The sequence below is a fragment of the Gasterosteus aculeatus genome, chromosome 21 (assembly GCF_964276395.1).
Source record: "Gasterosteus aculeatus chromosome 21, fGasAcu3.hap1.1, whole genome shotgun sequence".
NCBI classification, from domain to species: Eukaryota; Metazoa; Chordata; class Actinopteri; order Perciformes; family Gasterosteidae; genus Gasterosteus; species Gasterosteus aculeatus.
The window spans coordinates 16,486,061-16,506,073 of record NC_135708.1 but is presented as its reverse complement, the minus strand read 5'-3'; the positions used below and the strand labels follow the sequence as shown (position 1 = coordinate 16,506,073).

Below are 20,013 nucleotides of genomic sequence, written 5' to 3'. Positions count from 1 at the left end.
GAAATCTGAAATTAATGTATTATGTTCATGTAAATACATATTTTGTATAATTGATCACAAGTAGAATATCCAGTAGAATCCTACATGTTTCATAATGAGGCTGAATTATGAAAAGTCGTTATTCACTAGTTGCATTGCAAATGAAGTTAGTTAGTAATAAATCAAATGCACCTGGCGGATCCTCGTGTTTCACGTTGCAGTTACCCCGCCAGTTTGGCTTATTGAACCCATTTCTACCCTGCAAAGAAGCTACTGTTCATTCTAATTCCCCCCCCCCCGTGGGTCTAATTTGGCTGAGCGGTCCGGCGGAGAATCCAAGTGGGAGACTCCATGTCGGGCTTTCCCTCTCTCCGTTCCCGCGAAGCGCTTGTTCGAGACGTGCGGCGATGCCTCTGCAGCGCGCAGACGGAGCGACGCGGGGACACGCTACAGTGCGCGGGACCCTGCGGTCCAGGTGACGTCCTTTACGGCAAATCCAGATTCGTCGCATCCTCAAGGCAAAGCAGCGATTCCGGCACAAGCCAGAGGATTAAACCCGGAGGTGGGTTCGCGGACGGGCCGCGCGTTGGGAAAGGTAGGGACCGAATGCGCAAATTGTTTGTCCCGTTTTCTTACGTTGTGCGGCGGGCACATTTGTTTGACACTTGTCATGACTGAGGACGGACTCGTCTCTTTTTATAAAAACATTTTTAGCCCGACTTTTTTTTAATTTGTATCATTCATCTCGCGCGTGCAGTCCTGAACCTCGTGCTCCTTGATCCCCTGTCAGATTGTGCGCGCTGCGCTGCCTTCATTGGGTCTTTTTTCTCCCCCTCAACTTTCATGTAAACCCAGACGATGAGAGAAAACGGGTGATTTCGTTTTGACAAAGTTGTTAGACTGCATCCCCCCCCCCCGCCCCCCGACCCTTTGACCGCCGTCCTCCCCCCTTGCCGTAAGTGATAACGAGACAGACCCATTATCCTGCCAAGAGCCTGAACAACCGCGGCAGCAATTGCGTCTTTTGGCATCCTATTCTAAAGATTGGATGCAGAGTTTTGGACCTTCTGGGAACAGCGTGGAAGCTGAGCGTGAGGGACCAGGATGCAGCAATGGTCAGAGCAAGATGAGCCATCAAATCACCTCCTCCTCTTGCAGGCTGTACACACTCCAGAGATGGCTTCGGAGACCCCCCCCCCTCCCGCCCCCTGCCTTCTTCCCATGGCCACGTCAATCTGCTGGATGCGTTCATTGTGGCTCTCTGCCCACTAGGAATGGTTTCAGCATTGCCCCGGACTGAGTGTGTGATTCTGGTCATTAAAACACTGTCTATATTGCAGCAGTAGCTTGTGAAATCCAGTTGGCAAAACAGGAACAACATTACGTGCTTGGGTTGTCGTTGTGGCGCAGGGGTCGAGAGGGTGCACCAGGGGCTGTAAAGGTTGGTGGTTTGAGTCCTGGCTGCCCCATGTCCCATGTTGAAGTCCCTGAGTAAGACACCTAACCCATAATTGCTCCCCGGGCAAATATGTAAAAAGCAATGTAAGTTGCTTTGGATGAAAGCATCAGCTGAATGACCTCAAATGTAATTACATCTGAAGGGACTATCTCCAGCTGTGATTGGGATGGACCCTTGTCCAATATAAATGCCCAAGTTTGTCTACCAAAATAAAGCTGTGTTACATTACATGTCATTTAGCTGACGCATTTATCCAAAGCGACTTACAATAAGCGCATTCAACCATAGGGATACAAACTCCAAAGAGCAAGAAACAAGAAAGTGCGATTTTGTCAAATAAGCCAATTTACAATTTGCTATAGATAAGTGCCATTATAAGTACAATCTAAGTGCTACAATTTGTTTGTTTTTAGTCGAGGTGGAGTTTGAAGAGGTGTGTCTTGTGTTTGCGGTGGAAGATGTGAAGGCTCTCTGCGGTCCTGGTGTCTTCAGAGAGCTCGTTCCACCATTTCGGAGAAAGGACAGCAAAGAGTCGTGATCTGGTCGAGTGTTTTGTTTTGTGTTGCAGACTGCAGCAATCGTGTGTGTGTGTGTGTGTGTGTGAGAGAGTGTGTGTAGTGGGCCACTGAGCCAATTTGGGGGAAAAAGTAAATTGTTATTCTGACTCCGGGAGAATTGAAACGGTTCGTGGCTGAAAGAGTCAATCAAGTAAGAAAGCTATTGGCCCCCTACACCAAAATTAATCAAGGGCCTAAATAATACAGGAACCAAAATATTGTGTGGCGTTTTTCCAAGCGCATTCTCTTATTTTCCAGAAACAGCGAAGAGTCTTTTGCCGTTCCCTCGTCCCCGTGTCACTTCCTTAAACCGTTTCCTTCCCCCTTTTCCTCGTCGAACACAAGGCCCCGAGCGTTGTGGCCCCCTTCCCATCACCCCCGGTAGATGCCCTCTTCATTTCGCCCGTGTGACTGACTGCAGTGGCTTTGGACGACTGCGGGGACGGGTTGTTGGAGTGATCATTAGCTGCCTTTCCTCTTCGCCCGACAGATAATTATGCACTCTGTGCTGAACTGCCAACCTCGCGCCTCTGCTTCATTAGCTTGCTTTTTGTTTTGATGCGGTTATCAGCTGTGGAGGACTCCCCTCTATCATTTTCATACATCTCCGTCCCCTGATGTGAGTGAGAAGGATCCAAAGATTTGAAGGTCTTTTGGGACCTCCTGTTCTCATTCCCATGTCAATTAGAGGAGGCCTCCAGTCTGCGCTGTAGTTAAAACCCCACAAGATCCACTCTGCGACCAAATACCCGTAAACGCTGCTTCGGCCGCTCGTATGCCGCCTGTGGAATATTGAGGATGCTGTTAATATTGAGGTAAAGGCTGTTTTTTTTAATTAAAAAATACCACATTTAGCGAGCCTCGGCTTTTTCCATGTAATGCAGATGATGTTTTCCCAACGTCAACGTGTCCTCCCCGTCCGCCCAGACGACCTCGCCCACTGTGTTTGCCGCTTTGTTTCGAGGCCGTCTTGGAAGCCGCGGCAGCCTGAAATTAGATTATAGAAGGACCCAGCGCTAAAACTAGTGGCGCAAATATTGCTTTCCAGCACCCCAAGGCTTTACAATAAAATAAGGGATTATGACAGCAAAGAAGATTGTGCAACGCGCAGTGATGACATAGCTGTTACTCATGACTTGTCCCCCTCAGGTTTTATTAGGAAAGGCCAGGAGTCACAGCGGTGTTGCGATGATGGCTGTGGATGACAGCAATAATGAGTCAGCTACAGCAGTGTTCTCTGACGCCCTTGTAGTGCCGGGCTCTGTTCTTTTTCTTTTTGTCGGGTTTTAATTACACTTCACTGTTCCACTGAGCAGAGCCCGTCAGGTCCCACAAGTTGCTGTTGCTTCTCAGGGGTTCAGTGAGAGCAGGACATTCTCTGTGGCAGAGTCGTCTCTTCTGCACCATTAAGACTCACTAGCGCAGCTCGAGGGGACTCTTCAAGGACCCCTGCATAACTTCAGCTCGAGCAATTCTTTTTCTGCTATTTTGTCATACTGAAGCCATCAGCAAGCCAGTTTAACTTCTTCATCTTTTCTCCTGTGGATCTTTTTTTTTTTTTAAAGGAAGGAGAACGAGCTGTGTTTGTGTGCTCTGACTGAGAGGTTTAGAGAGATCTGAACTCCTTCGTCGAGCCTGGACTCACGGAAGCTACAGGTCTATCACCTCACTACCAGTGCTTGAAAAAGAGTATACCAATCCCACCCCTGTGACATCTGCCTTTTGAGTTCTATTCACTCCCTGTTCCCCGAGGATTTATTCCTAAAAATGTTTCCTCCTTCTCTTGAATGTCAGCAGTCACTGCAACGTGTTCATTTTTCTGCCCAATTCATTTGATTGACAAATATAATTCAACTGGAGGTCAAACCGATCCCCATCATATTGTGCTGAGGCAAAGTACGTTGCACCCGCTGGTGATGTCACCTTGCTGTATTATGCTCAGGGAGAACTGTGTGTGCCACAGCAGCCTTTAAGTCACAGATATCGAATGTCTGACGAGGAGCATTGCTTACCATCGCGGCTTCCCTCCATGCCCGCAGGACTTGTGCATTCTACGCCTCAGGCTTTCCCTCTGTGATGATAGTGTGCCTTTCTCTGCACACATTATGAACAGACATTCTCCTACAGTACGTCGCATCCCATCCTTATCCCCCCCCCCAACCCCCCAGTTCTGTCAAACCTTCTGTCGTGTCTGTTTTTCATCCGCGAGGAGATGCAGACGCAGCGGTTTCACCTCTCTTACTCTAAAAGCATGCAGTGACACCGAGTCGCTTTTGCGTGCGTGATGCCAACCATGCCTGTGTCGTGTGCTTTGGTGTGAAAGCCTGCTTTTTATTTGCCTTATTTGCCAGCAGGAACTGTCGATATAAAGACGTACTGTAGACCCGGCGCTCGACATGGGGGACAAAGGCGATTCTGGATGGGGAGGGGAAAGGGGCAGAGTGTTTGTATGCCTTCCAGCTACTGGAGCATGCTCCGACTGTTAAAGGCCGCCGCCATTGTTCGGTAACATAATCCAGCAGGGAGGCCTTCGGCCGGACACTGGGGGGCGGGGGGGGGGGTTGCTTATCCCTCTATGCTGGAATGAAGTAGTGAAGTGTGGGCCGATGGTCCTCTTATTGTTGCCATTCTTAAGACAAACTCTTCGCGAGCTGACAGCTAGTTTACAGTCTTCTCGAAAGCGAACAAATAGCTCTTCTGGGAAAAAGTTATTTCAGCAAAAAAACTTTCTGCGGACGTGTTTAATGAAATATAGCGGCATGTATAACCTTCCAAACCGATACCAACAACAATGTGTCCGATTTGTAGTGTAGGAGTGGAATCAGCGGCTGAAAATGGATCATACAGACTCACGATTCAGTATCAATTTGCTTGGAATCTTAATAAGTATAGACAATTTTTCCATAATCATCATCATCATCATCACTATTACTCTGATTGCACATTGAATGCAAACAAACACACACTCAGATAACACTGATGAACTTCAGGGAAGATCAACCTGGTTGCAGCATCCTTATCAGTTAACAGCTGTGCATGTCATTTTTTTCTCTTTAGTTTGGGTTTATTGCAGTACTTATCTTAGTCTCGCATCTTTTCGTTCATTTTGATGTATTTGCTTTTTTGAGATGAGGCGTCAAAGGAACTGCAGATCCGTCCACCCGCAACTTCAAAGACCCAGAAGGAACTGACTACAAGGTTCCTTCCTATTGGCAACGCTGAGTCCCTCCACATCTATTTCTAACCTGATCTGTACATCTAATAACTTTAAAAGTCAAACAGCAGTCATGCTGTCAAAACAACTTGCCGCGAAAGCCTCAAATATTCACTTTTCTCTCACAAGTGTGAGTGAACAGCTCCTTGAGGTTTGTGAAGCCCCTCATTACATCACTTGTGAGGCCTCTACATGTGAGTGTGTAGTCAACGTATTTCCTCTTCAAATAGCTTTTTTTATGAAACAACATTTTGCCAGCATAATAAAAAAGGCACTCATCTATTATAAGGCCTCAGAAATGGCTATGTTGATATTTTCCCACAGTTCGGCATACTTGCAACGTTTTCTCCCATGATTCCAAGCATCATTAGTAGCTTAATCTTAATCGATACTGAAAGCCGGTGGTGTAGCGGATGCTTATTTCCTCGTTCCATAATCTTATCATGTGTACCAGTAAAACCAGAGGGACTACAACTTGCATGCAGGCTGACACAAGGAACGTAGATGGTCACTAGACAGAAGATCTTACTGTTGGTGTGAGTCGCTTGTTATTGAACAGGCACTCCTGGCTTCTTTTTATGTATGATAATATTTTCATTCCAGTATTTTAGGGAAGATAATTATTTTAGGGTAGTATTTTCACAGCAATTGGTAAGCCTCAGCCATCAGGGAGGATGTGTGGAAAAGCAATGAGACAAAATCAACCTGGTGTCAACCCCTTTAACCTCCACAAGTGTCTCACCATGTAATAAAAAAATGTATGCGACATTTTCTCTGTCCTCTGACACTGATGAAGAGTTTTGCAATCCTACCGAGATCTGCCTTCATTTTGTTCTATCACTTTCTAAAACTGATCTACTGTAAAAAGAAAAAATCTAAAAAAGAATGCTTGGTAACGAATTTAAAATCCCGATTAATCGCATGATTTTTATGCAATTAATTGTGATTAATCTGCCTAATATACTGAAGGAAACCCTTACACAAAATGTAATATCCTTAAAATAAAAAAATATTCTATTTAAATAAAAATGTCCGCGTAAAACTGGCAGGGACGGGGAAATGGGGAAAAGGTCGCAGACTCCCTATCGCTATTTCTGAGAAATGTGAACGTGTGGCTGGGCCAGCCAGCCGGTTCATGTGAGCTTGAACAGCAGTCTTAGGCCCGCCCCCAATGCTCTCATTGGTTGAGACCCATAGTGCGTCTGTATGTGCATTCAGAGCCTTTACAAAATATTAATATATATGTATATACTATATATTTTTTTACTTATCAGCTAACTTATCAGAATTTCATCAAGGGGTGCTTCAGCAATAATTATTAAAAAAAAATCATCCTCTCCCTTCAGCAAAGGGAAGTGAGTGGTTGGCATGAGCGCGTCACGCCTGCCGGAGTCACCGTTGGAGGTACTCGTGTAAGGTTGGCTCGTGTGACCCAACATTAAGGAAAGCTCAGCTCCTGTTTATTTAAAGCTATGGGATTTATTTAAAAGCCTGTTACACAAGATAAGCTGCAAGAGGTACAGCTCTAAATGGAATGGGAGATCTAATTTGTAAATGTCCACAAGGGCCAGGTTTAAGTGCACGACTTGAGAGATGAAAAGAGGTGATGAGCAAGAGATGATCGTTTTAACAATGGGTGTTTTAAAAGGTAGATATTTTGTGATGTAAGCCTTTATTTTTCACTTTTAAAAATTGTTGTATTATTTTAATTATATTTAAGTTTTTTTTTCTCATTTTATTGAACTCACCCAAACGTTGGCAGTTCACAGAAAGCAATAGTTAGAAAGATTGCCAGCATAGCCTGGGTGTGGGAGCAGGAATTCTAATTATTCTCTCTCCTCGAGCCGTATGTGCACAATCGAGAGAGTCACTCGAATCCAATCTTTGACAATGAGATCTCTCACGAGATGGTCTGAGGCAGAACTTAAGTAGTGAGGTTTGACACAGTTGTTTTGGATCCAAAATGGCGTCAGCTCAGGCGGAAAGCCTCTTGGCGTTCCTGATTTTAATTGAGAGAGAGCCCCTCAAGCGTGCTGCCAATCTCCCCAGAAGAAGAAACCCTACAGGGAACATTTCCTGCAGTTGAACTACTCATCGTCCTTCTGCGCCAGCGTTCGGTGCCCGCAGCTTTTCTGTCTCTTCCATTATTCTTTTAGAAACCGAAATGATGTGATTGACATTTAAATGGTTCTAAATGTCCATTTTCATGTGGTGTGCATGTGCAGCAGTAAATATGATAACGTTGCATGATCTATCGGATTATTTAGAAACAGCGTAGCTATCCAATTACACATGACTGCAATATTAATCTGTTTTTTTTAATTAATAACCTATTAATAGGGTTGGGAAACAACAATTTTGACCTGACACTAAAATAATTGATAAAGAAAAGAGACGTGACGGTGGGGGTGGGGGGACTCCAGATACGATCATAACATATCCTTGAGTTTTATATACGGCCCGTGTACTGTGGAATGTGAGGAAAGGCCTTAAAACTCTGCCAGATTTCATTTCACGCTCTGCAGAGCACAGCCTCTGAGACGGTGACATTTACATGGCCCTCTATACGACCGCCAGTTGCTGCAGGCCCAAGGCGCGGGCTAAATCAGGCACAAGGGCCAGTGAATGGGGGGGGGGGCAACGCGGGCGGGAGAACCAGGAGGAGACGGCTAATATACTGTGCAGAAGATGCACACGTGAGTTTATTCTGAAAGTACTGTGTCACAGGATAGTCCTCTTTAGTACAGGGAAACATGCATTGCAGTAAATGTGAAATGTATGAATTTACGCAGCAACGTTTTATCATTTCTGTCTGTATTGTCGCTGCAATGCAGCTTTTGTACTGACCTTTGCAAATTATTATAGCTGATTTGTGCGGTAAACATGCAAGGCCATGAACAAACATTAATACAGTTCATTAAGGTACACTTCATTATACATGGTACTGTGTGCGCTGCGATGCTGTTCATGTTGGGGGTGGGAGCATTGTTTCCTCAGTAAGACCAGCTTTTCAGGGATTATCTGCTCCAAAGACCAACTGGTCATTTCCTAACCAAAAGGTCCTCAGGCTGGTTTAAATTGTTGTCAGCCTCCCCTCTCCGATGTCCACGCGCTCGCTGCGATGTGACCGGTGTCTCTTAACGTCTAGTAGCTGCTTCCCTTCAGCCAACACGAGTTGTTTGGTTCGTACTGAGCTCCACGTCGGCCCTTTTCCGTTTGATGGCGCTCCCTCTGAGAGGTTTCCCAGTAGGTTGAAATAAATATGCAGAGCAGCTGCTGTAATGTTTCCTGGCCGCTTTCAAAGGAAACCCTTTAGCATTAGGGGAATATTTCTTCCTTTGAAACCATTACAGACTGCTTTCACAGGTCTTCCAGTAAGCCTCTCAAAATTGTGTAAAACAATGCCAATTTGGCCTACATAATAACCGCAGAGGACAACTTGGGAATCATCTCCTCATGCTGTATCATCTGAGAGTATTCTTCCGCTCAGCCAGTTGGCGCCAATTTTCTGCTCCTTTCGGTCTTCTAATCCTGGCTTTTGCTTTTGTTTGCTGGCAAGGTACTTTGCTGTGATATTTTTTCCCCAGTGTGACGTTAAACTATGGAGCCGCGTGTGGAAACACCAAACTCCGTTTGTACCGAGAGACTTCTGCCGACGACGGCAGAAGCTCGAGAGCAGGTGGAGGTCAGCATTGCCTCCGCGCATCGGCCTGTCGGCCGTGGTGCAGTGAATCAATACGGCCGTTTAAGCAAACGAGTCCGGACCCGCTAGTCCATTACACAGTGGTAAATCCAGCAATGCCGCTTACCGACCGCCACGATGAGGTGGTAACGAAGTTATGGAATCATTAGTGGGCATGTGTCCCAGCGGGCCGGCGAGGGAAAGCGAGCTCGCGGAGGTTACCGCATGACAGATGGCGACTGTGTGTGTGTGTGTGTGTGTGTGTGTGTGTGTGTGTGTCAGCGTGTGAATGAGTGAGTGCTTGGTGATGGTACTCAGGGTTGCTTTTGCACGGAAACAAGTGGACAAAATACTGTAGGTTCCTGATTGAAGATGTAGTAGTATTTATTTAGTTTTTGGCTATTCATATTACATTTTGCCAGTGTTTTTAATCTACTTAGTGACCTATTTTCATTTTAAATGACCTTTTAATATTTGCAAGCAGGCGTAGCGTTGACAAATATCTTAATTAAAATTTAGCCGGGATCAAGGCTCCTTAATCAGACGCATTTTAAGACTAATAATTTATCCCAAACAATAATTCGAATGGAACTAAACCAAATGTTATGTTTGCATTTCCGGGATTATCTCTTGGTTTATAGAGACAATCACTTGTCAAATGATTGTCTCTACGGATTACAGAAGCCAGCTAAAACCTTTTCATGATTTTCACGAGACCCAGAAAAAAAGTCTGTAAAATTAAAAGAAATTGTGTAAAACAAACGCATATCCTTGGGTGGTGTTTTGTACGTTCAGCCATAAATCACCATGTTGCATTTTGGCTGCAGGGAGAGGAAAAAGGGAAGAAAAAAGAGGAAGGAGGGGCTAAAGCTTTGGCAAGAAGCCAAAACGTGACCGATGCCAAGGTGGCAGCCATGGAAGAGGTGGGAGAGGGAAAACATCTTCTCAATGACATGCATGGATGGACCGTGACGGACAGAGGGCCTAATTGTGACTAATCATTGGAATTGCTCTTGCTTAAAAAAAAATCTACCTCCATGCAAACTTGAAAATGTCTCTAACTACGCAATACCAACAGGAAGTCGGTCCCTGTTATTCTGGTGCGCTTGCATCATGCACAGTGGCTCACTGTTAGTCATTTGGCACCCGCAGGAAAAAGCTAAATTGGTCATGTTTTTTTTTCTTCTTCTTTTTGATGGATCATAAAGCGTTAAAACTGTTTGAAATTATTGCAGATTGAAATTCTCGACATGATTTCTATTACGCTGTTGTTGAAAAAAAAGAATGAGTCCATTTTACACATTTTTTTGTTGACTTACTTTGGCAAAGCTCCCCATGTTTTGGTAATTGAAACCTCAAAGTGGGAAACCTGCCCTTTTGCTAAAGTAGGTTTTATTTTCTTTCCAAATTGTTCTTGTGCCTCTTTACAAACTCTGATTGTCCTAGCAATGGAGTCACAGTGAGCTTTGCTCTGCCGAGAGGGGAACGTATCGGCAGACCCCACCGTTGATGTCGTCTTCATTTAGTCTCTTCTTGTCTTCTTGACCTCCACACCCACTCATTTGTGACAGAGGAATTTAGTGTTGAGATTTATTAGTAATTCAATTAGCGAAGGAACAAAAGGTGAGCGGTGAGATCTTTTCACATGTGCAAAAGAGAGAGTTCTTTGGTAAATGAGCAATGGTTGTTGAATCAGATGGCTTCTCGTCATGTTATTGTTCAGTACTTTTTGTGGTTACCACTTCTATCTGAGCCTTTCCGGGTAAATACGATTTTCAGTAGATGTAGATCTACATAATAACAGGTTTAGTATTGAATTGTGGATGCACGGTTTGCAAAGAGATCACCTTTTGTGTGTGTGTGCGTGTGTGTGTGTGTGTTTGCAGGAGAAAGAAAGTTAATGCAGCTTGCAGGAAGACTTCAGCACCACGGACAGCGTCTCATGCTTCCTGCACATCCTACCGCTCGTTTCTCTGTACTGCAGCACTCCGACTGTTCCCACATAGTGTCACACACACAAGCACGCACACAGATTCAAAAGCCAACATGCGCTCGTAGATTAATGAACGCTGCTGTGGAGCAAGGTTTCCGCGATAAGCTCAGCAAACACAAGTTCACAGCCTGCAAAGATAACTGAGCGTAAATCAGCATTGCCTGTTGTTTTATTTCTACAGCTGGCTTTGACACATTATGAAATTATAGAAAGGTCCTTGGAGCAAACACCGACACAAGCCCCAAATATATATATATATTTTTATTGCATTACTTGTGCAAAAAATGCCAAAACAGAGATTATTGTATATTTACATTTCACAGTCTAAAATGTTTTCAGTTGTATATAACCACCATCTGAAGCGTTTAAAATAGTCGCTCCTCCCCCTCGTCGCATTCTGAAAGCCTGTTTGCCTCAGTTCAACGTGTACTGTAGTTTTTGTTCAAAAGGATCCTTGGATGAGTGCGCATGATGTTTACCATCCGCCGTTGAGGTGTTGTCCAAGTTGCATTGCTAAGCTGTAAATCATCAAACCATTCATCCGCCTGACAACAATCAGAGGTGGGGACCTAAAGTTGTTTCATCCCAACTCTAATTGAATTTTAATCTCCATTTTACTAACTCCATTCAGGCGGGTTTTTTATTGAACTGCATAGTCTGGATAAAACGGGTCTGGCCCGGATTATACAACTCAAAAAGTTTGTCCTTGCTCAAAAATTCCTGTCTTGTCTTTTGTATATGCCTCAGCAATAAGAAGCACAAGTGGAAAATGCAAACAGGCAGCTATTTACTCACTCATTTGAGACCAGAAAGCAAATCAATTAATGCCATTGTCCCTTTTTGGAATGAGATGTATCTAATGCATTATAGACAGCAAGCAAGCCTTTGTAAAGTAATTAGCAAGTTGTCGAGAAGAGGATGCTGGGTTTTTTTCCCCTCCCTAAATGCTTTCCACAATGCCAGGCAGACAGACAGGGAGAGCCTGCGGGTCGAAAGCATGAAACTCTGGCATCTGTGAGGACACCCAAATCTCCTTGGCGGTTCTGGCACAGAGAGAGAGAAAGAGGGGGAGATGCACAGGCAGCAGAAAATGGCTTAGTCAGGGTCATCACTAGCCAATAGCTTCGGATTGCTGTGACAAGCCAGGGCATTTTCTCAGGCTCCAATAAGCTAAGTGAGAAAATATCTTGACGCTGCAACGCCAACAAACACTCTTCTCACGGTCTTTATCAGCCATAATTATCATACAATTTATGGAATGGTTAAGCTTGTAGTATTTCTATGACATCTACAGAAGCTTTCACAGACACAGGAGCAGGACTTTTGTGATCCAAATGAAATGTGATCCCTTGTGTACACGATTGAGAAAAGAAGGTATATATATATTTTTTTGATAAACCTTCAACATGATTGTAACTACAAATCTATTGGTTTTAGTGGCTAAATTAATGTTAATGTTCCTCACTTTTAAATACCACTGCTGACAAAACACTGGCAGTTCTTGTCGTAGTAAGCCAGAAGAAGTGTCTTTTGCATTGTGCTGCTCAGCTGTCCCTCAAAGACTTAAACCAACCCGACCTCTCACGGGCTCGCAGGCAAATGTTTCCCCAAACACCCCTTTGCTTTATTTCAGTAATCGCTTTCTTCAGATCCCATTGACGTGATTCTGCACTACAAAAGCTTCTGCAGCTCTATGTATTTTCTGATGTATATTTCTGCAACCTCTTGAATGTTGTTTTCCATCAAACATGAAAAGCCACAGCAAGGGGAAAGGAGGCTCCGTGGGGCCGAAGCCAAATCAAGTCCCGATACCTTTTTGTTTCCTGCTGCACGGTGGGATTGTATTCGTCTAAATGAGCCTCGAGTCACAGGGGACGAATTTCAGCATACCGAGCTGTTGAAGTTCAGTGGCCCCCAGAACAACAGATGCACGTTACTCCAAAGTCACTGGGCATTTATTCAGAGGGATGAAACCCTGTCGGTCTTTGGGGTTTCATATATGAGGCCTTTTTAGACATCTGGATTGGCGCAGAACGTAGTCAAAGGCGTATTTTTGGTACACGGAGCAGTTTAAACCCCAGTGCCAAAATACCGTCATTCATGCACCCGCTCAAAAAACGCTCACTTGATGATGTCATTTGTATAATCTGATGGAATCTGGGCCAGCGTTGACGAGAAGGCAGCCAGCGGGATGAGCAGTCTGTCATGCTGATTTGTTGTGTACGAGGGAGGTCAGGGGAAAAGAGGTGTGTGTTTGTGTGTGTGTGTGTGTGTGTGTGTGTGTGTGTGTGTGTGTGTGTTCCTGCGTAGTGGGGAGGAGTGTCACCTAGCATGCGCAATTCTCTCGCTCATTTGGTTTACACAAAGGTTGCTACAAAAACAAAACGTACCGAAGCATGAGTCATTATACCTTGTGTTGTTGTTGTAATTTCTGCAGTCACTTGAATTAAAACAAAGTGGTGCTGCTGCATGTGCATCATTACGCCATTAGTCATTTATTGTTTGCAACCTGAGCAGGAATGATGTGAAAGAAAGGATAAGAAGATAGAAGTGCTTATTCTTATTTCAGAATATATTTTAAAGAACTGCTTATGTTCGGTTTGTTAAACGTTGTAATTAACTTGTTTGAAGCCTGCTGCGATAAATGGCCGAGGATTTCCTTCAGATTTGAACTCCATTTATTAATCTTGACTGTACTTGGCCGTTAAACATTAGCATTACTTCTGCAGTCTCTCATGTTTCCAAACGCTTGGCAATTTTAAGGCCTCCTCACTACACAGTTTGATGAATTTGCTATAGATAACAATTAGCTTGGAGGTATGTAATAGGATAGATAACAATCAATGAGTGTCTATTGATCTATCCACAGGCCTAAAACAAACTACACCCGACCGTAATGTTGAGTCAACATCCTCTGATTGCCCCGGGGCGAACATCGATGAAAATGATTTACCGACCGCTGTGTATGAGTGCAGCCAAGAGGGTGGACGTGTTTGGGCCACAAAGGTGTTGTTGTTTCTCCCTCCAGTCGCCTCTCGAGGTAACACTCGCACAGCTTCAAGCTCCGAGGGGACGTTGTTTTACGGATGAAGACCTTGTGTACGTTTGATGGACAGGCGATACCTGCGCCGAAGAGGGAGCCGAGCCGCAAGGCACAGGCCTCGAGTCACCGCTCCAATCGGCTCCAATACCTTCTGACCCTCGCCTCGGGTTGGCGAATGAGATCTTCCCCGGCAACGGCGGCCGGTAGGCGTCAGACGTCATCCGGAGGGAGCCCGGGAGAGGAGATGCTGCTCCTCCTGCGGCGAGAAAAAAAAGGTGCGAGCCGAGGTGGTTGGGTCATCATGCTCGGGTCGCCGCCTGGACAGTTCGCTTTAGAGGTTATTATCGCCACGTCCAAGTGGTATGAGCGGCCCCGGGGGAAGACCCGGAGGAGGCTCGAGAGATTAGATATCAGAGCTCGGAGCTGGGAAGCGTTGCCGGGTGACGAAGGACGACTGCGGCGTCCTCGTCACCCGGTGAGCGGAAGCTGATTGATGGATGGAGGTTTGATGTAAATTGTGTGAAACAGTGCATCAGTTCCGATGCTCCAGTTTGCCTGGTTGCCTCAACTTGCTGTAACTGCTGATCTCCGAGCTTCTAACCCTCCGTTTTACTCAGCAGTTTTTTGGGTTTTGTGTCAGAAGTTTGATTTGGGAATCAAATTGGGCATCAATACAACATCCCCAAAAATATGTTTAAAGAGAAATGATGAGAGACAACATGAGACATCCCACCAGGGACCGACTTCCACCCGTCCAGCACGGACTCTTATCACCGCTGTGTTCCACGGGGGGAGATTATGTGTGCGTGCACCAGGTTGTGTAGTACTCCGTCTAAGCCTTTTTTTGTTCAGCATGTCTAATCCCCTTATATTCCCCTCTGATACCTACCTTCTCTTCAGGTTATCTGAGGTAGAGATCAAAGAGGGCTCCTCTCACCAGGACCCAGAAGGGACTCGTGCCTCCGGCACTCGCATATAATAAAAATACCTACAGTATAAGATGTAGTACCGTTGGTTTATTGGCTCATGGAGGTGTATTTGTTCAATCACAGAAAAGTGTGAACAAAACTGCTCATAAACCAAAATCAATCCCTTTAAGGTTCCCGAGCTCCATCCTCTCTAATGAGTCATGCTTCTTTTTCAATTGACCCCGTTCTCGCGTAAGCGCGATCCCACGCTGCATTAAATGCGCAACCCGCAGACTCCCGTGAGCAATTACACATTAGGTAACGAGTTAATGGGCGACAGCACGCACAGTGCGCGCGCGCGTTTCGTTGTTTTATGTTGCGTGAGGCTGGTTCAGAGAGCCAGCTAGTGTCGGCCAGATGGAGGCCCGAGCGTTCCGTCGGCAGGTCTCAGCACGCGAATGAATGTTTACACATTCTCTTTCGTGTTGCCATCTTTTATTTATCCGGTCGAGTCGTCAGACGCAACAAATGTTCAGGAGCTGTCGACACAGTGCGGCGCCTGTGAGTTTCCAAACGGGGGACGGGGTCGGCCTAATGAGACTAGAATTACACTAATACACTGTGTGTATTAAAAGTAGAATCTGGTGCAGAGGCATAATAGAAAAAACGTACAAACTGACGAGCAGTTGGCAAACGACAGGATAAAAGGAACCCATTCATTGTATGTAGTATCAAAGATGTCTGAAAGCTGCAGTGTGTCTGCGAGAGCTTCAGCTGTTTCAATTTTATTCAAGGATATCTGTTTTAATACACTATTAAGAGAATAGAATGACGTCTTGGGATCTATTCCTGTCATGACACAAACCCGCAAACAATGTAAAGCAGTACCCTCATTGACAGAATGTTTGCGCTCTTTGTCATCGGATACAAGGAGAAAGCAGACAAACCTATTTCACAGTGACTGTTTGTGTCCAAGCTGGTGAGGAGCAGTGCAGTTTGGTTTAAGATGAATAAAAGTCAAGGAGGGAAGTAGATGAGTACTATGGAGCATGAGGCCTGAGGTCAAGCGAGGACCAGGACGTGTGCACAGCGGTGCACGCGATCATGCGATGCTGCACAGGGACGACAGCAGAGACCCCAACGTTTTATTATCTGCTCACTTTGACGGTGGTGCTGAAGGATTGAAGTCACATTAAGAAGTTGCTGTTGTCCTTCCCCGTTTGTCTTCATCCATGAGACTGTAAAACCTCCCCGCCTCGGCTCGCTCGCTGCCTCGTGAATGACGTCATCCCTTCACCCTGATTAACCTCACATCATCAAACGCGCTCCAGACTCAAACTACATCTCAAGAGCCAGAGATGGTGCAACTCCTGAACGTTAGACTTGATTAGTATTTTATTAATGAGAAGTTTAAACCAGTTCATGGATAAAATGGACTTCACGGTTCACAGGAAAATCTACTCTAGCAAGAAGTCCTCTAAGTGGTCAGGATTCATTATCTTGTAACTTTTAAATGAGTTAAATCTTGTTTATTCCATAATTGTTTAGAGCAGGCTGTGAACACTTATGTTTGTTTCTATGTGTACAGATTGCAGACTGTACTCTAATAAATTGGTCTCTTCTCTCATTAAAATTAATTTAACTTGAGATTGCCGCCTCAGCAGACATTTGCAGCAGGAACATTGTTACATTAGTAACGAGTGCTTTCCTCTCGAACGAGATCATTACAGGGCACTTTGTTTTAAATATCTTTGCCGTGGATTATCGTGGCCATCGCTGGTATTGTTTCACCATTTCTATTCATTGCCTGATTTTAATTAACCAACTGCTGTATTACACAACTTCAATGATTCAATTTTGAGAGATTATTTAACATTATCCAAAAATGTTGGAAACATACTTACATGCTGTTTTTGTAAAAGGTTGTAAATAAACAAAACCAAAGCTTGAAGAAAATGTGTGAAGTGAACTATAAATGCTTGAAAAAGAATGAATTGTTATCGACGGCGTCCAGACAGTGTGCAAAAAAATATTGTTGAGGTCAGCTCATAAAGCTAAGCGATGAAGAAATTATAATAATAATAGAAGTAGCATTGCTCTGTTAGACTGTATTCCACCATCCAGGGGCCGGTAAGCTTTGTCAGAGCGCTGTGATGACGTGCTACCGAGTACTTGAAGGTGCGGTGAGTTTTAGTTCACGTAATTCAGCGCCTTCCCGTCTCATGACGCTCAAAAACAAAGCGCTTTCTACTTGCTGTATTCCCCGGTATTTAAAAACACTTGTTATAATCCTCCCTCATTTGTCTTGTGTGTGTCTGTTAAATGCTATAGACCGCCTGTCTGTCTGACAATCTGGACCACGTCTCCTGAGAATTCCACACAGTCCTCATTTTGTCTCACGACATGATTTATTTTTTTCCCCCCCTTTTTTACCTAATCTGTTTGTTCATTTGTTGGTCCTCTGAGCTGTAAGATGCATCTGTCTCTCGGCCGTAACTCGTCCGAGGGGTCCTCTAGAAGCTCGTTCAGGCCCACTTTACTTTGCTGCCGATGACACGGGGGCTGTTCTCCTCCCTCGATGTGCCGATTTAACGGCGCGTGTCACGAGGTGCAACTGCGAACTGATCTAATAGGATATCTGCTGGACATTAGATTGGTCTTTTCTCTCCTATTTCTTCCTCCACACACATACTTTTTCTCTTTGCATACATCATGTTAATTATTCAAAACCACTGAAACCTTGAGTTGCATAACCTCAAAAACCTGTATAGTCAGTGAATTTTGCTTCCCCTGAGAACGTTGCTTTTACGCGAGCGGTGTTATTAATTCAAAGGATTTAGTGTTTTTCAAACGACCACTCGATTGGAGTTTAGACTTTGAAATAGTTAGACGAGAAGCTCCGGTGTGTTAGCGCACGGCTCCTGTGGGCCACACATGCATGACCTTCAGACCCGCATGGTGTTAGGTGTTCCTTCACTTGGACAGCAACAATCAGCTCGATGAAGAAACTGCTTGTTTTCCGTGTCTGCTGCTATTATGTTCAAAATCCTGGCATTGTCACTACAGCGTGGACAGGCAGCTACAGCTAATAACACCGGACCCACCCACACAAAGTACCATACGGAATAATTTAAGAGATATTCAACAAGACAGAGTTCATATTTGGGAAAATTGTTCACTCACGAACAATCCCCCCCTCTCCACAGTGTCTGGCTTGCTCTGAAAAAAAAACACACCCACTTTGAGCCTTTGTCAAGAATATAATGTGCACTACTTATTTATTTGTGCATGCGGACGGGGAGCGGAGAACAGTTTTTGCATATATTTCTTTTGCTGTTTTAACCATGATATGGGAAACGGGAAGGAAGGGAACCGCTGAGAGAAATGATGACAAAGATAAGCCAATCAGGGTGAAGGAAAACGTATGACCCCTCCCGTTTGCTTCTACCAGCTAGGCCCCGTTTATTGGCCATTGAGCTTTGGGGCCGATGCGTTAAAACGCCTCATGGCTGTCTCGTGATCTGTGAGCGTAGTACGGAACGCCTCGGCTGGGAAAGAATGATCCATCTGGCTGGTGTCCGGAACTTTGAATCTATCCTTTTAACAGCTAGAAAGGAGATTGAATTACGTCCTGGCCGTCGGATCCCGGTTTCTTAATTGGCACCGGATTAGTTCACATTGATTTGGCCTGATTAGAGTCCGTAGCTTGCGTCTCCACTTAATCACCGAGGACGCCCTTCTTTTGACCCAGCATTCGCATTCACCGTCCGCCCACGTCACTCGGCACACGTTTTTGAATTTGGAAGAAATCATTGACCTTGACGGCGGCTTCTTCGCCATCGCTGCTCCTGCTTCTGCTACACTGTGTTAATCAGATTTCCTGGCGTTATTATTACAACAGTGGCCTGGTACAGTACAGCGAAAGGCTGATGCTCTGACAGGTCTAGAAAATTGCCCTCCGGTTACAGAAAGTGTTCTGATAGATCGCTGCTGTTATTCTGAGTGAGCGGTGGAGAGTGATGGAGTCAGAGAGGGAGCCGGGGAGAGAAAAAACGGGGGAAAAACCGACAGATTATGCATGAGAGAGAACAAAAGAGTGGCACAGAGTGGAGAAAATATCACAAATAAGGAGCCTTATGCTTGGAAAGGGAGCCGAAGAAGGCGGCCTGATATGAACAGAGAGGGTGACGTAGGGGAGGAGTGTCCCCATTACATTCCATAAGGGGGAGACCGTTGTATTCGCTGTGGAATTGTGCGACGTTTTGTCGCCTCGGTGTTCATGGATATGATGCGTGTTGGCAGGAGTGTGCGCAGGATGTGGCGTTTAGTCCCCGAGAGGAAGGGGTCTGCAGGTGGGCATCCGTAGGTGGGTGACCTCGCCTCGCCACGCCCGTCTCTGACATGATGAATGTCAAACCGATCGCGCTCTCAGATTTAGATGGAGGGAACCATCTGGGCTGCTCACGCTTCTTAATTCAATCACGATTGTCACGGGGGACGTCGAAAAAAGCACAAAGCGGTGAAGTATTATTGAAAAAAGGTATTGAATAGAATTAATTACCTCAATTTAGCGTTTTCAAAGTCAAACTGATTACTTTATTCTGCCGTTATTCTTTGCACTTGTGTACTTATCTAGTGGACATTTAATCACCAAAATGATTCATCCATTCAAAGACATTTAAGACACCGAGGACAAAAAGACGGTGTCACAACCCACGTCTCACCTTTGCATTTTGTGGCATCCGTCTTCCAGTAATCTGTCTCTCAACTAGTGTCTCTCAACGACTGTCATTGTCAACTAGGAAATACTTGGGCTTATCTTGGGTCAGGGAAAATTAATCCGAAATTCTATGGTCCTAAAAGAACTCACTGTAATCATCCCAGCTTTTGTTCTTAGCCAGTGCGTTTCTTTCTCCCAGCATTTGAGTCGTGAATCAAAGCATAGACGAGCTTAACAATCCAATCAGTGCTGTTGAAGCGGAGTTTGTTTTTTAACCATATGGGACACTTACGAGAATTCCTGACAGTGTAAAACACACTCGTTTTGCCTCAACACACCCTTTTTTTTTGCATATTCATCTATATGTGCACATACCGAACACCCAGTAATAAGCAAGCCTGAATCACGAGAATACGAACTTGCTAACACAATGCGCCGTCCTTATGTCTATTGATGTA

At 44.9% G+C, this 20,013-nt stretch overlaps 1 protein-coding gene across 3 annotated transcripts in view; it reads left to right on the top strand.

The window, feature by feature from the left end:
* Nucleotides 1–381: 381 nt before the first annotated feature.
* dlgap1b (discs, large (Drosophila) homolog-associated protein 1b) overlaps nt 382–20,013 on the top strand; it is a 65,968-nt gene continuing 46,336 nt past the window's right edge. For all 3 annotated transcript variants that reach the window (XM_078095942.1, XM_078095941.1, XM_078095943.1), the window contains exon 1: nt 382–574. The gene's annotated coding sequence lies outside the window, so the exon portion shown is untranslated. The remainder of the gene's footprint in view (nt 575–20,013) is intronic.